Source organism: Cataglyphis hispanica, chromosome 16, assembly GCF_021464435.1.
Source record: "Cataglyphis hispanica isolate Lineage 1 chromosome 16, ULB_Chis1_1.0, whole genome shotgun sequence".
Lineage (NCBI taxonomy): Eukaryota > Metazoa > Arthropoda > Insecta > Hymenoptera > Formicidae > Cataglyphis > Cataglyphis hispanica.
Window position 1 is genome coordinate 633,923 of NC_065969.1, and position 17,726 is coordinate 651,648.

Consider the following 17,726-nt stretch of genomic DNA (forward strand, 5'->3'; position numbering starts at 1 on the left):
CTAGGAGATTAATTTAAATTTGGGATTGCACTTGATGAATGCGAACGAACTCGATAATTGATAGAGAGAGAGAGAGAGAGAGAGAGAGAGAGAGAGAGAGAGAGAGAGAGTCACGGGTAGCTCCGCAAAATGCGAACGACCCTTGGTAACTGAATAAGAGAGAGATAATGAGAGAGTCACGGGTAGCTTCGCAAAACGGGAACGACTCTGGGTAACTGAATAAGAGAGAGATAATAAGAGAGTCACGGGTAACTTTGCAAAACGCGAACAACCCTGGGTAACTGATAAAGAGAAAGTGGGAGAGTGAGAAGTAGAAGAGAAATGTAATAATAATAATTTAATTTTAATGAAAATTCCAAGTTGTTAATAATCGTAGTATTTAGTTAAGTATTCAGTAAAAATTTAGTTAAGTGATTAAACCTAAGAATTATTTTGGACTAATTAGTTGAAAAGTTTAAGCACTTACTACTTATCGAGTGCGATGATACTTGGTTTGTAAGTATAATCTGGTAGACCTTGGCTCGTGAGCTCGTCGGATGGAGGTTGGTTTTCTCACCACAGTAAGGTTCTTAGCTGGTTTGCAAAGTCTTTATAACACAAGATCCACTATATTAATAAACACACTATATAATAAAATTTTGAATCAAGAGACGGGTCACTATGAAGTTTTCAGGTCCTTATAATTCTGCGGCGCAAAGTCTTTACACAGCACACGATGCACTTTGACCAAATTTTTGACCAAATATATCTTGGAATGAGATGCAGTTAAGAGATGAGAGACTGATAAACTTTTTGAGGGAAAAGAACATTAAAGAGTGTGTCGCGTGGTCTTGTCCGACGTTTATTAAGCCCCTTTGCTCCTCCTCTCCATTGGTTTGTTAAACTATTTTAACGAATAGTTGTTTCTAATCACACCCTTCGATTTTTTCTAGGGCGTTGCTCTAGATTTTTAGATCATAGGTATTGGTGAAGACCTTCGCTGAGTTTTGACCAATGGAGAGTAGTTGCTATCGGGTAAGGGTGAGGCTTTCGTTTTACGGATTGAGTCATGCCCAGTTCGCCTTATTCTTCTAGGTTGACATTTTACAAATTTATGATAAACAGATAACATAAGAGGGTGGTCTGGCAGGCAAGCATGTGGTGTCAAGTGTCGCGAGTTTTCAACTCCGGATCATCTGCGAATTGTTCTGGACCTCGCTCTCCTTGTTTAGAGTTCTTGGGTCTGATACTTGAGCTTGAATATCTCGCTATCTGTTTGTCATTCGCTTCCACATGGTTTTAGATTTCTAACGTTTGACCGTCTGTTATCTTTTGTTTAAAATTCTCGAACCTTCAGAGTTGTAACGTTTAAATTTATAGATCTGCTTTTATATTTGACTTTCGACAGCGAGATTACACAGTCTTGCTTCCCAGACTTCGCCTGCTTATTTTTTCTGTCGGACGTAGTTACGTTCTATTTCTTAGAACGTAAATTTATGTCGTTAACGGATTTTTGATGAAAGAAAACAACATGCTGTCTGCAGGACGCAATAATTTATATATTAGAAAAAAAAGTATTCGTGAAGTCTACCGGACGTAACACTATCGTGAACTCAAAAGATCTAGAATTTTCGAGAGGTGGTTTTTCGAACTATCGGGTCGACTATAACAATGATTTGCGATAATAGAACTAAAAATGTTGTATTTTGTTTCTCTCGGATAACAGCTGCGAGGCCCGCAGCGATATCATATCGATGCCGCGGGCCTCTCGTGATTTGCTGTGCGAGACTGACATAGCGCTATCTAATAGGCGCTCTGTTCGGGCCGGTAGCGAACGCGCTAAATTTAAGGCGCTCTTGAGCCGCGCATTATTGCGGCGCCGAGAATTCGTGCAGTTTGTTGCTTGCATTTACGAGCATTGAGTTCGATTTCGAACAAAATAAAAAACGTTACTAAAACCGTTAAATGCAATAAAATTTTTACCAAGAATATTATTAAAGTAGCAATTTAATATTTTTGACGCATAAAATAATTTTGGTTACTTTAAATTCCAAAAAATGTTTTAATTTTTTTCAAAATTTTATCAATACTAAAAAGTATGTATGTTGCATAATTTTTGATGCTTTACAATTGTGTATATAAGTTTGAACAAACAAAATATTGGGGAGGATTGTTCACATTCCCGATTGCCTACAGCTTCGTTTGCCTACAACGTTTTGCCGACAGCTTCAATTGCCGACATTCCCGATTACTTACAGAACGATTGCCTACAAGCATTATTGTACACGTATAAAATTAAAAATACAAACGTACGTTTGTACACATGTCATTATTGTGCACATACACATTGTACACATGACATTATTGTGCACATACACATTGTACATATGACATTATTGTGCACATAATATAAGAAATTCATATTAACGTTTTGTACACATGACATTATTGCGCATATACACATTGTACATATTCGTATGATGTTAGCCGACGACTAACACTTTTATAAAATAATTATGTGTGAAATCAATTGTATTTTGTAGATGTAGTGCATTTATTTTTGTTTGTTAGTTTATAATTAATTTTTAATTAATTATTTAATTGTAGACTATGAAAGTAGCCGACACGTACTATAAAATTACAAAAATAGATGTAAAATCGATTGTATTTTGCTTGTAGATGATTGTGCATTTATTTTTGTTTGTTAATTTATAATTAATTTTAATTCATTATTTAAAGTTTGAAATATATCAAAGTACATGCATGGACAGGAAGCACACGTGCACACACACACACACATACTAACGGTAGGGAGGAGGTGAAAGGGGCCTTTGGCCCCCTTCCGCACTCATTCCGCTGATAGGCTGGGTGGACTTTGCTTTACATTATAATACAATTGATTTCACACATAATTATTCAAAAAGAGTTAGTCGTCGGCCAACATTATACGAATGTGTACAATGTGTATGTGTGCAATAACGTCATGTGTACAGAAGGTTAATATGAATTTCTTATATTATGTAGGCAAAGCCTAGACGAAGCCTTCTCAGAATATCTCGCGTTTGAATATATTGCCGCTAAATATGCAATTTTGCGTATTTGTTGTTGCGTAACCGTTGAACTTTGACAATGTATAAAATGCATTTTAATTAGTCATATGGTTGTATTGTCTATCACTCATTTTTCTCGGAAGTGACGCTGTTATATTTTGAGTAGTTATTATACAGTTCATATCTGATTTAACATATAGTATGGCACGTTTCGCTCTATGATATAAATTATCATCGAATTATCCAGTTTTCATAATTTTGTTGTTACTAACATCGTTTTATAGTATTAATTTCAATAAAAATTATTTAAAAATTGAACGTGGTTAGTACAAATTTTTCTATTTCACATATCTTTTTTTTAATTTTTAGTAAATAATCTTAAAGATTTTTTCTGTGTGTAACTGAATCATGTGCACAATATAGTGCGCATACTTAGAGCATATACAAAATAATGTTTATATATTTATGTCTTCTTTTTCGTCTAAATATTCTAAACATCTGCGTTATGTTTTTATTCTGCTAATTTTTTATTTAATCTGCTTTTCTATCTTAAAACTTAAAATACATAAATTTTTTGCATTGTTTAATAATAACAATGCTATATTTTATGTTTTATTCCCGACTGCTGCCAACCGTAGGCTGGTGAAAACGAGGGAGTATGCGTTTCACCGAGCTCGGATCCTTTATCATCGGAGTTCTCGATAACTACAGCGTAGTTTGATACATAAGTAGTTTTAAACATAAGATTGTTATTAATCAAGGAAGATAAAGAGCGTACTATTATCGTTATTTATTTTATTAATAAAAAGTGAAAAACAATATGATTTCGTCTACACGTCCTCTCATTGGCTGCCGATTATATCTAAGAAGCAAAATAATTCACCAATGAGGTTCGTTCTAAGCATGCGTCTAGAGAATAAATTGGTAACATTTGTATTTACATGTAGAAGTGATAATGACGGGATGATGTTAGGTTGGACCGTAACCTGTCACACGTGTTGTTGTTGTGTCAACAGTGTATAGTGTTGTGTCAACAGTGAAATAGATATATAGATATATAGGAGGAATAATTATTATATATATAGGATATATCGGAAAATATGAATTCACAAGTAAGTTTTTTCTTCCTTCTTTTTTTCTATTTATGATTATTTATTTTTTTTGTATTTCTATTTATGATTATTTATTTATTGTTTTTTTTTTTATTTTCTATAGGAAGAAGATATGACATACATGGAAAATATGAACATTTCTAAAAAAAAGTAAGTTTTTTCAATAATTAATTTAATTATAAAAATTATTTATATAATAAGCTTCTGTGTAGATATAATTAATGTCTACGCAGACAGAAATATACGTATACCCTGGATATATATATATATATATATATATATATATATATATATATATATATATATATATATTACAACAATAAAGGATAAAAAATTACACTTACCATATGCTTCAATGTACAAAATATGTATCATATATTTTTCCAACTATTTCTGCTGTAATCATTAATAAATATAATATAATAACGATATATATATATATATAGTATATATATAAATAATACATATACGTATAATGCGTTTTTCAAGTGATTAAGTGAATCGGTAGTGATCTATTGTGAATAAACGCGATCATTATAATCGTTATAATCATTAATCAATTTATCGATTCACTGCATGAGTATAAAAGTGTAAAAGTATCGATACAAAATAATTGATAAAAGTTTGTGCTATTCGCGGCCGTGCAGCAATTATTTGTTTAATTATTTTATTTATGAAAAATCTCTACAAGGTAAGAATAAGTGAGTGATTGAACGAATGAGAGGTCGAATGAATGAGTGAGCAGCGAGCGAGCAAGCAAGCACCGGTGTGAAGTTAGCACCGCATTTTCAAAAATCGAAAGTTTTATAGAGAGTTCTATTTGCACCCCAAATAGTTCTATAGTTCCTGATAGGTTTTAGAAATAGTTCCGGCAAAAACCTAAAAAATTGCATTTTGAAAATATGAGGTGCCAACTTCCCGTGGCACCGCAAAATGCGAAAAATGCCATTTAAATCGTCGTATCCTATAGTTCTCGAAGAGTTCTACAGTTCCTGATAGATTTTAGTAATAGTTCCGGCCTCTAAATATTTTTAAACAATTTTTGAATCTCAGAGCTGGCACCTCATCTTCCGCTAAAAGTGGCCAGAACTTTTTCATCTTTGGTTTTACAGCTCCGGACGTTAATAATAATCGATAGAACTCTTCGGGGTGCAAACGGAACTGTCATCAGAACTCCGAAATCCTCAAAAATTTTACCCCTCGGGACTTTGAAATTTTCTAAGAGCGTATAACTAAAGTGTCCAGAACTTTTTCATCTTTGGTTTTACAGCTTCGAACGTTCATAATAATCGATAGAACTCTTCGGGGTGCAAACGGAACTGTCATCAGAACTCCGAAATCCCCAAAAAATTTTACCTCTCGGGACTTTGAAATTTTCTAAGAGCGTATAAATAAAAGTGTCCAGAACTTTTTCATCTTTGGTTTTACAGCTTCGGACGTTGATAATAATCGATAGAACTCTTCGAGGTGCAAACGGAACTGTCATCAGAACTCCGAAATCCCCAAAAATTTTACCTCTCGGGACTTTGAAATTTTCTAAGAGCGTATAACTACAAGTGGCCAGAACTTTTTCATCTTTGGTTTTACAGCTTCGGACGTTGATAATAATCGATAGAACTCTTCGGGTGCAAACGGAACTGTCATCAGAACTCCGAAATCCCCAAAAATTTTACCTCTCGGGACTTTGAAATTTTCTAAGAGCGTATAACTAAAAGTGTCCAGAACTTTTCATCTTTGGTTTTACAGCTCGGACGTTGATAATAATCGATAGAACTCTTCGGGGTGCAAACGGAACTGTCATCAGAACTCCGAAATCCTCGAAATTTACCTTGACTTGAAAGAGCGTATAACTAAGTGTCAGAACTTTTCATCTTTGTTTACAGCTCGGACGTTGATAATCGATAGATCTTGGTGCAACGGAACTGTCATCAGAACTCGAAATCCCAAAATTTTACCTCGGACTTTGAAAATTTTTAAGAGCGTAACTAAGTGTCCAGAACTTTTCATCTTTGGTTTTACAGCTTCGGACGTTGATAATAATCGATAGAACTCTTCGGGTGCAAACGGAACTGTCATCAGAACTCCGAAATCCCCAAAAATTTTACCTCCTCGGGACTTTGAAAATTTCTAAGAGCGTATAACTAAGAGTGTCAGAACTTTTTGCATCTTTGAGTTTTACAGCTTCGGACGTTGATAATAATCGATAGAACTCTATCGAGATTGCAACATCGGAAGCTGTCATCAGAACTCAAAGATCCCCAAAAGTTTTGACCCTCTTGGAGACTTTAGAAATTTTCAAAGTCCCGAGGGGTAAAATTTTTGGGATTTCGGAGTTCTGATGACAGTTCCGTTTGCACCCCGAAGAGTTCTATCGATTATTATCAACGTCCGAAGCTGTAAAACCAAAGATGAAAAGTTCTGGACACTTTTAGTTATACGCTCTTAGAAAATTTCAAAGTCCCGAGGGGTAAAATTTTTGGGGATTTCGGAGTTCTGATGACAGTTCCGTTTGCACCCCGAAGAGTTCTATCGATTATTATCAACGTCCGAAGCTGTAAAACCAAAGATGAAAAAGTTCTGGCCACTTTTAGTTATACGCTCTTAGAAAATTTCAAAGTCCCGAGAGGTAAAATTTTTTGGGGGATTTCGGAGTTCTGATGACAGTTCCGTTTGCACCCCGAAGAGTTCTATCGATTATTATCAACGTCCGAAGCTGTAAAACCAAAGATGAAAAAGTTCTGGCCACTTTTAGTTATACGCTCTTAGAAAATTTCAAAGTCCCGAGAGGTAAAATTTTTTTGGGGATTTCGGAGTTCTGATGACAGTTCCGTTTGCACCCCGAAGAGTTCTATCGATTATTATCAACGTCCGAAGCTGTAAAACCAAAGATGAAAAAGTTCTGGCCACTTTTAGTTATACGCTCTTAGAAAATTTCAAAGTCCCGAGAGGTAAAATTTTTTGGGGGATTTCGGAGTTCTGATGACAGTTCCGTTTGCACCCCGAAGAGTTCTATCGATTATTATCAACGTCCGAAGCTGTAAAACCAAAGATGAAAAAGTTCTGGACACTTTTAGTTATACGCTCTTAGAAAATTTCAAAGTCCCGAGAGGTAAAATTTTTGGGGATTTTGGAGTTCTGATGACAGTTCCGTTTGCACCCCGAAGAGTTCTATCGATTATTATGAACGTCCGAAGCTGTAAAACCAAAGATGAAAAAGTTCTGGACACTTTAGTTATACGCTCTTAGAAAATTTCAAAGTCCCGAGGGGTAAAATTTTTTTGGGGATTTCGGAGTTCTGATGACAGTTCCGTTTGCACCCCGAAGAGTTCTATCGATTATTATTAACGTCCGGAGCTGTAAAACCAAAGATGAAAAAGTTCTGGCCACTTTTAGCGGAAGATGAGGTGCCAGCTCTGAGATTCAAAAATTGTTTAAAAATATTTAGAGGCCGGAACTATTACTAAAATCTATCAGGAACTGTAGAACTCTTCGAGAACTATAGGATACGACGATTTAAATGGCATTTTTCGCATTTTGCGGTGCCACGGGAAGTTGGCACCTCATATTTTCAAAATGCAATTTTTTTAGGTTTTTTGCCGGAACTATTTCTAAAACCTATCAGGAACTATAGAACTATTTGGGGTGCAAATAGAACTCTCTATAAAACTTTCGATTTTTGAAAATGCGGTGCTAACTTCACACCGGTGCTTGCTTGCTCGCTCGCTGCTCACTCATTCATTCGACCTCTCATTCGTTCAGTCACTCACTTATTCTTACCTTGTAGAGATTTTTCATAAATAAAATAATTAAACAAATAATTGCTGCACGGCCGCGAATAGCACAAACTTTTTATCAATTATTTTGTATCGATACTTTTACACTTTTATACTCATGCAGTGAATCGATAAATTGATTAATGATTATAACGATTATAATGATCGCGTTTATTCACAATAGATCACTACCGATTCACTTAATCACTTGAAAAACGCATTATACGTATATGTATTATTTATATATATACATATATATATATATATCGTTATTATATTATATTTATTAATGATTACAGCAGAAATAGTTGGAAAAATATATGATACATATTTTGTACATTGAAGCATATGGTAAGTGTAATTTTTTATCCTTTATTGTTGTAATATATATATATATATATATATATATATATATATATATATATATATATATCCAGGGTATACGTATATTTCTGTCTGCGTAGACATTAAATATATCTACACAGAAGCTTATTATATAAATAATTTTTATAATTAAATTAATTATTGAAAAACTTACTTTTTTTAGAAATGTTCATATTTTCCATGTATGTCATATCTTCTTCCTATAGAAAATAAAAAAAACAATAAATAAATAATCATAAATAGAAATACAAAAAAATAAATAATCATAAATAGAAAAAAGAAGGAAGAAAAAACTTACTTGTGAATTCATATTTTCTTTCGATATATCCATATATAATAATTATTCCTCCTATATATCTATATATCTATTTCACTGTTGACACAACACTATACACTGTTGACACAACAACAACACGTGTGACAGGTTACGGTCCAACCTAACATCATCCCATCATTATCACTTCTACATGTAAATACAAATGTTACCAATTTATTCTCTAGACGCATGCTTAGAACGAACCTCATTGGTGAATTATTTTGCTTCTTAGATATAATCGGCAGCCAATGAGAGGACGTGTAGACGAAATCATATTGTTTTTCACTTTTTATTAATAAAATAAATAACGATAATAGTACGCTCTTTATCTTCCTTGATTAATAACAACCTTATGTTTAAAAGATTGTATCAAACTACGCTGTAGTTATCGAGAACTCCGATAACAAAGGATCCGAGCTCGGTGAAACGTACATACTCCTCGTTTTCGCCAACCTACGGTTGGCAGCAGTCGGGAGTAAAACATAAAATATAGCATTGTTATTATTAAACAATGCAAAAATTTATGTATTTTAAGTTTTAAGATAGAAAAGCAGATTAAATAAAAAATTAGCAGAATAAAAACATAACGCAGATGTTTAGAATATTTAGACGAAAAAGAAGACATAAATATATAAACATTATTTTGTATATGCTCTAAGTATGCTCACTATATTGTGCACATAATTCAGTTACACACAGAAAAAATCTTTAAGATTATTTACTAAAAATTAAAAAAGATATGTGAAATAGAAAAATTTGTACTAACCACGTTCAATTTTTAAATAATTTTTATTGAAATTAATACTATAAAACGATGTTAGTAACAACAAAATTATGAAAACTGGATAATTCGATGATAATTTATATCATAGAGCGAAACGTGCCATACTATATGTTAAATCAGATATGAACTGTATAATAACTACTCAAAATATAACAGCGTCACTTCCGGGAAAAATGAGTGATAGACAATACAACCATATGATTAATTTAAATGCATTTTATACATTGTCAAAGTTCAACGGTTACGCAACAACAAATACGCAAAAATTGCATATTTAGCGGCAATATATTCAAACGCGAGATATTCTGAGAAGGCTTCGTCTAGGCTTTGCCTACATAATATAAGAAATTCATATTAACCTTCTGTACACATGACGTTATTGCACACATACACATTGTACACATTCGTATAATGTTGGCCGACGACTAACTCTTTTTGAATAATTATGTGTGAAATCAATTGTATTATAATGTAAAGCAAAGTCCACCCAGCCTATCAGCGGAATGAGTGCGGAAGGGGGCCAAAGGCCCCCTTTCACCTCCTCCCCTACCGTTAGTATGTGTGTGTGTGTGTGCACGTGTGCTTCCTGTCCATGCATGTACTTTGATATATTTCAAACTTTAAATAATGAATTAAAAATTAATTATAAATTAACAAACAAAAATAAATGCACAATCATCTACAAGCAAAATACAATCGATTTTACATCTATTTTTGTAATTTTATAGTACGTGTCGGCTACTTTCATAGTCTACAATTAAATAATTAATTAAAAATTAATTATAAACTAACAAACAAAAATAAATGCACTACATCTACAAAATACAATTGATTTCACACATAATTATTTTATAAAAGTGTTAGTCGTCGGCTAACATCATACGAATATGTACAATGTGTATATGCGCAATAATGTCATGTGTACAAAACGTTAATATGAATTTCTTATATTATGTGCACAATAATGTCATGTGTACAATGTGTATGTGCACAATAATGTCATGTGTACAATGTGTATGTGCACAATAATGACATGTGTACAAACGTATGTTTGTATTTTAATTTTTATATGTGTACAATAATGCTTGTAGGCAATCGCTGTAAGCAATCGGGAATGTCGACAATTGAAGCTGTCGGCAAAACGTTGTAGGCAAACGAAGCTGTAGGCAATCGGGAATGTGGACAAATGGGACCTCCCCAATATTTTGTTTGTTCAAACTTATATACACAGTTGTAAAGCATCAAAAAATTATGCAACATACATACTTGTTAGTATTGATAAAATTTTGAAAGAAATTAAAAACATTTTTTTGGAATTTAAAGTAACCAAAATTATTTTGGGCGTCAAAAATATTAAATTGCTACTTAAATAATATTCTTGGTAAAAATTTTATTGCATTTAACGGTTTTAGTAACGATTTTTTATTTTGTTCGAAATCGAACTCAATGCTCGCAAATGCAAGCCATTAACTGCGCGAATTCTCGGCGCCGCGATAATGCGCGGCTCAAGCGCGCCTTAAATTTAGCGCGTTCGCTGCCGTCCAGAACAGAGCGCCTATTAGATAGCGCTGTGTCAGTCTCGCACAGCAAATCACGAGAGGCCCCGCGGCATCGATATGATATCGCTGCAGGCCTCGCAGCGGTCATCCGAGAGAAACAAAAATACAACATTTTTAGTTCTATTATCGCAAATCATTGTTATAGTCGACCCGATAGTTCGAAAAACCGCCTCTCGAAAATTCTAGAACTTTTTGAATTCACGATAGTGTTACGTCCGGTAGACTTCACGAATACTTTTTTTCTAATATATAAATTATTGCGTCCTGCAGACAGCATGTTGTTTTCTTTCATCAAAAATCCGTTAACGACATAAATTTACGTTCTAAGAAATAGAACGTAACTACGTCCGACAGAAAAAATAAGCAGGCGAAGTCTGGGAAGCAAGACTGTGTAATCTCGCTGTCGAAAGTCAAATATAAAAGCAGATCTATAAATTTAAACGTTACAACTCTGAAGGTTCGAGAATTTTAAACAAAAGATAACAGACGGTCAAACGTTAGAAATCTAAAACCATGTGGAAGCGAATGACAAACAGATAGCGAGATATTCAAGCTCAAGTATCAGACCCAAGAACTCTAAACAAGGAGAGCGAGGTCCAGAACAATTCGCAGATGATCCGGAGTTGAAAACTCGCGACACTTGACACCACATGCTTGCCTGCCAGACCACCCTCTTATGTTATCTGTTTATCATAAATTTGTAAAATGTCAACCTAGAAGAATAAGGCGAACTGGGCATGACTCAATCCGTAAAACGAAAGCCTCACCCTTACCCGATAGCAACTACTCTCCATTGGTCAAAACTCAGCGAAGGTCTTCACCAATACCTATGATCTAAAAATCTAGAGCAACGCCCTAGGAAAAATCGAAGGGCGTGATTAGAAACAATTACTATTTGATGAATCACCTATATAAATTAGGTTTAAATATATATCATAAATTATTACATAGATCTATATTAAATATATATATAGTATAATATAATAAAAATTATTAAAATTAATTTAACATTTTTCATACCAATACAGAGAATATTGAATAGAAATCCATTTTGTACTAATTTATTCACCAATTGACTGGGTAAACTGTCAAATCCAACATGACCTGACAATTTTAGAGTACGCAGCATAGACTCCATCTAATAATTGAAATTATGAGGGCTAGGACTAGATTCAAAACTTGTATTAAAGAGGGAATCCATAAGCGTGGATTTCCCAAGTCCAGTTTCACCTATTGAAATATATAAATTAGGTTTAAATATATATCATAAATTATTACATAGATCTATATTAAATAGATATATAGTATAATATAATAAAAATTATTAAAATTAATTTAACATTTTTCATACCAATAGAGAGAATATTGAATGCAAATCCATTTTGTACTGATTTATTCACCAATTGACTGGGTAAACTGTCAAATCCAACATGACCTGACAATTTTAGAGTACGCAGCATAGACTCCATCTAATAATTAGAATTATGTGTCATCATTGTATTTTAGAAAGGAAGAAAGAGAGAGAAAGAAAGAGAAAGAGAGAAAGAAAAGAAAGTAGCAATTGTGTCGATAAACGAATGAAATGCATTGAAGGAATGCTCAACTTGATGTACAGTTATGTGATGATTCCAAAGAGAGCCAACACCCTTGGATTTATGACACACAGCTTTGTATGTACAGATCTAGATATCCTGTTATAGTTATGTATAACAATATTAAAAATGTTTCAATAAAATGATTGTAGGAAGCATATAAAAAAAATATTTATAATTAATAAATAGGATATAATAATTCTTTTTCGAGATGGAAAACTCTTTTAAACTCTCTTAATGCGAAAATGTATTAAACGGAAAGGAATTTCCTAGTAATAAAACACATATATCAAAGTTCGAGATGATAGTGAGAGATACACATATCCTCTCTCGTCATTTTTCCTGCGATTTCGTTGCGAACACGACGCGAACGAGTATGAGAAGATAGAAGCCTGAGAGTGAGAACAGCAGCCATCCCGAATCGAAGTTTATGTGGGACAGGACTTTTCGAGTCAGTTTGGCCCAATCTACCTTTACACTTTGGGTGTGTCAAAGTTTCGGGATACCCTGTATACACGCAATGGCAGAAATAATGTTCCTTTAGGTGTGTATGTATATACAGAAATGATGTTGAATGATGTGTGTGTGTATGTGTGTGTGCGTGTGCGTGTGCGTGTGCGTGTGCGTGTGCGTGTGCATGTGCGTGTGCATGTGCATGTGCGTGTGCATGTGCGTGTGCGTGTGCATGTGCGTGTGCATGTGCGTGTGCGTGTGTGCGGATTTTGTTCGCGTAGGCAACAAAATGATGCGTTCCCGTCAATATCCATGGGGTACAGTCCAAGGTAAAGTAATAAATTTTATTCACAGTATCTGTACTTTGAAACAAAAATCAAAATGTTTGTATATTAATACTATATATTAAAACATTATAGTTGAAAACGAATCTCATTGTGATTTTGTAAAATTACGCGAGATGCTGATAAGCACTAATATGGAAGACATGCGTGAAAAACACACTGTCGTCATTATGAACTTTATCGAAAGAAGAGATTAGAACAAGTATGTTATATTGTTTGTCGAAAATTTTAAAATTTTAATATTTTAAATTGGAAATTTTTTATTGTCGCTTGTTATGAATTTTCAGATGGGTTTCAGTGATGTTGATAGTGATAATAAACCAGTAAGTTTTCAACAGACATGCGAAGCAAAGAGATCCATTCATTTACAAGAATTGCAGCAAAAAGAAGATGAAATGCGACAGATGTTTGTTGCTCGAGTTAAGGAAAAGAAGCTGAATTAAAAGAGGCAGAAAAAGAGGTAATAATTTTTCATTGTATCAATCTATGCTAAATTATTATATTTATTATTTTAGTATAGCTGCTAATTGTTATATTTTCTATTGATCTTTTTATACTTTAGCTGCACAATAAATTTGATAAATTAAAGAAAGATCATACAGAAGAAAAAAAGAAATTAGAAGAAAGTCGTAAGAAACTTGAAGATGATGTACTGGAATTTAATAGACGAAAAGCGCAGTTTGCGCAGCAACCCCAGCATCATACGCTAACGTTAGACAAAAGCAAAAAGAAGTAAAGAATATTTTATCACATACATCTTTTATACCATTTGAATATAATCACACATTTTAATTGCATTATCTAATAATAATAGTATTATTACTTTAATTACTGTATATCTGATTTTACATTATTGTATATTTTATTAGAGTATATTTAATCAAATACATACCAAAAATTTTTCTAAGGATTATATGATCACATTTGATTCATATTATGTAGAAATCTGAATAAAGAAAAAATATATTTAATCAAAAATGTTTATTCCTAAATTAATTTGTAATAAATCTGAATTTCTATATTGAAATATGTACTTAGTATACATGTAGAAAAATACATCTCCTATAATCAATTATTAATTTAAAAAGAAATTTTAAAAATATATTACAATAAAAACTTTTTAACAAAATAAAAGAAATTTTATGTAGCAAAATAATCATCAATTGGTGAATAAATCAGTACAAAATGGATTTTCTATTCAATATTCTCTGTATTGGTATGAAAAATGTTAAATTAATTTTAATAATTTTTATTATATTATACTATATATCTATTTAATATAGATCTATGTAATAATTTATGATATATATTTAAACTTAATTTATATATTTCAATAGGTGAAACTGGACTTGGGAAATCCACGCTTATGGATTCCCTCTTTAATACAAGTTTTGAATCTAGTCCTAGCCCTCATAATTTGCCATCAGTAAAGCTTAAAGCATGAACTGCAAGAAAGTAATGTTAAACTAAAGTTAACTATTGTTGATACAGTTGGTTATGGTGATCAAATTAATAAGGAAGACAGTTTTAAAGCAGTTGTTGATTATATAGATGCACAATTTGAAGCTTATTTGCAGGAAGAATTAAAAATGAAACGTAATCTTGCAACTTATCATGATAGTCGTATCCACATCTGCCTTTTATTTCATATGTCCTACTGATCATGGGTAAGTATCCATTAGTCTTATATAAATTACATTTATTATTAATAAATAAATTATTTTAATCTTATATATATATTTATACTTTTAGCTTGAAGTCCATTGATGTAGTATGCATGAAAAACTGGATACCAAAGTTAATATCATTCATCAACATCGCGCGTGCACGCACACACACACACACACACACACACGCGCACACACACACACGCGCACACGCGCACACACACACACACACACACACACACACACATGCACACGCACACACACACATTTATATGTATTTGTTTACACACAGTTAGTTAAATAAATGTAATTGTATTTATTTTTAATTTAAAAAGTGCTAATTATTGCTGTGCCTCGTTCTTTTCTTTTCCTATACCCAGACGCTATACTTCGTTCATATACATCATTCTTCTTTCAGCGTCTTACGAACGTTACTTCTTCTCACATTCATACATTTGGGAACGTAATTGGAAATATAAAAAATAATAATTATCATATTGTTTTATTTCATAAATGCGCACAAATGATACTCTCATTGAATTCTATAATGCGATTAAATCAATGCTTATGTATGTACCCTTTTTCAAGCATTTTTAAAGCTATCAATATTTCCTCTCTCTTTCTCTTTTTATAGATTATATTACCAAAGTTCAGTTGAGAGAATAGCAAAGAAAAACCGAAACTACAAAATGATTTAAATACTCAAAAATCTATAACCATAAGACGAATAAAATTAGAACAGATAATAAATACATAATAATTTAACACATTTAATTTAGAGCCAATTTAACTAATTTATTTGCGCCTATTTATTTATTCTGTGCCTCGTTCTTTCCTTTTCCAATATCCAGATATACACATCATCCTTCTTTCAGTGTCTTAGGAACACCGTCTTTCTCACATTCATATTTTCCACACATGGACGCTATGCCTCTCGAACCCGAACGCTATCCTTTTCCTGTACGTAAATATCTCACGTCATCTCTCTTTTACATCTAACGCTTCGTGGACGCTGTCTCTCTCTAACACATTGCCAAAATACCATTAGCGCTATCCTTCTCTTACATCTATATTAGCGCTATTCCTTTCGCGGTGTCTTCTTCTTTCCTTTTCCTATACGCGTACGCTATATTTCACATCATCTTTTTTCTCACCATCTTAGAGCGCTAATGTAATCGAGATCGTATCAACTTCGTGTCCATCATAAAGTGTTCGACAGCGGTTTAGTCAATTACGTGCAGTGAATTAAGTTTTAAAAATGGTTGTAAGACTAAAAATGTGGTTGCAATAAATATGTTTTATAATCGAGTACGAAGTGTTCAGTATTTTCATGATGTATATATTGTGTGTATTTGTGATACTTATTAATTAAATATTATATTTCAGTTTGCTCTCATCGATATAATATACAGAGATTATATGAGATGGTGGCGCGAAAATTTCTGCTGATCGCATTTAAATTTATTTTGACGATACACGAGAGGGCCGCGAATGTGTTGACGTAAATCCCCATATTTTTGAAGATATATTTTATTTGCGCCAATTATTCGAAATTGAGCAGTATGAGAAAAAAGATTATTGGGAGTCGAAGGAGGAAGAGGAAGAGAGTCGGGCGACCCCAGCAGAATAATGTATCTTTTTAAAAATTTATAAATTAATATTATAATAAATTAATATTATAATTAGCTAATAAAAATTATTATTTTCTGTTTCAGGTAGAGCGTCTTCGTTTTTAATTTTTATAATCTTATAATAAAACAAATATATAATCTTAAATTTATAATTTTCTAATAAAATTTTTATTTTTTTATAATCTTATTTTTTATTTTTATATTATTATTTTTTTATTTTATACACGCACACACATTTATATGTATTTTACATACACATAGAGTTATATAAATAAATATTATTATTATTATTAAATAATCGTTTTAAAATTATTTCTACATCTTCTTTTCCTTCTCCTACACATGCATGCTATCATTCAAATATGGACAAAGAACGCTATCCCTTTATCACATGCATGCTAGCGCTATTCTTCTCCTACGTCCACGCGAACGCTATCGTCTCTAACGCATCGCCTTGCGAACACCTTGCGCTATCCTCTCTAACGCACCGTCTTACAAACGCTTCACGCTATCCCTCTCTAACGCACCGTCTTACGAATGCCCCGTGCTATCCCTCTCTAACACATCGTCTTATGTTCTCCTCGCGCTATCATTCTTCCATACATTGAGAATCTCATTAGCTCTATCCCTCTTCCACGTCCACGCGAACGCCTCGCGCTATCCTTTGCCACACATTATAGATGCCTCGCACTACCCTATCTCACTATACATGCAAACGCTATCTCTCTCTACGTCCACGCAAACACATCGCTATTCCTCGTCCACCGGTCGCGCCGCAATTATATATCTATCTTATATGCATACAAGGAACCGAAAAATAGATAATTATCTTTTTAATTTTTACATATTTTTATTTATATTACTCATACATCACCTCATTTTAAGGCTTCACACAAAGTTCATCTACAGCATAAGCTACTAATTCGCAATCTATAAAAGATATTTTATTACAAACATCGCGCAAAATTTTGACTGCATGTTCTCTCATGGCACTAGACATATTACTTTGTAAACACCGAACAAATTGATCAAAGTTTGCATTTATGTTTTCTGTGTTCTCGTACAATTTTAAATATTCGTGA

General features: G+C 32.9%; 1 pseudogene; it reads left to right on the forward strand.

The window, feature by feature from the left end:
• LOC126855607 (septin-2-like) overlaps positions 1-16,903 on the forward strand; it is an 88,605-nt pseudogene extending 71,702 nt beyond the window's left edge.
• The last annotated feature ends 823 nt before the right edge of the window (positions 16,904-17,726 follow it).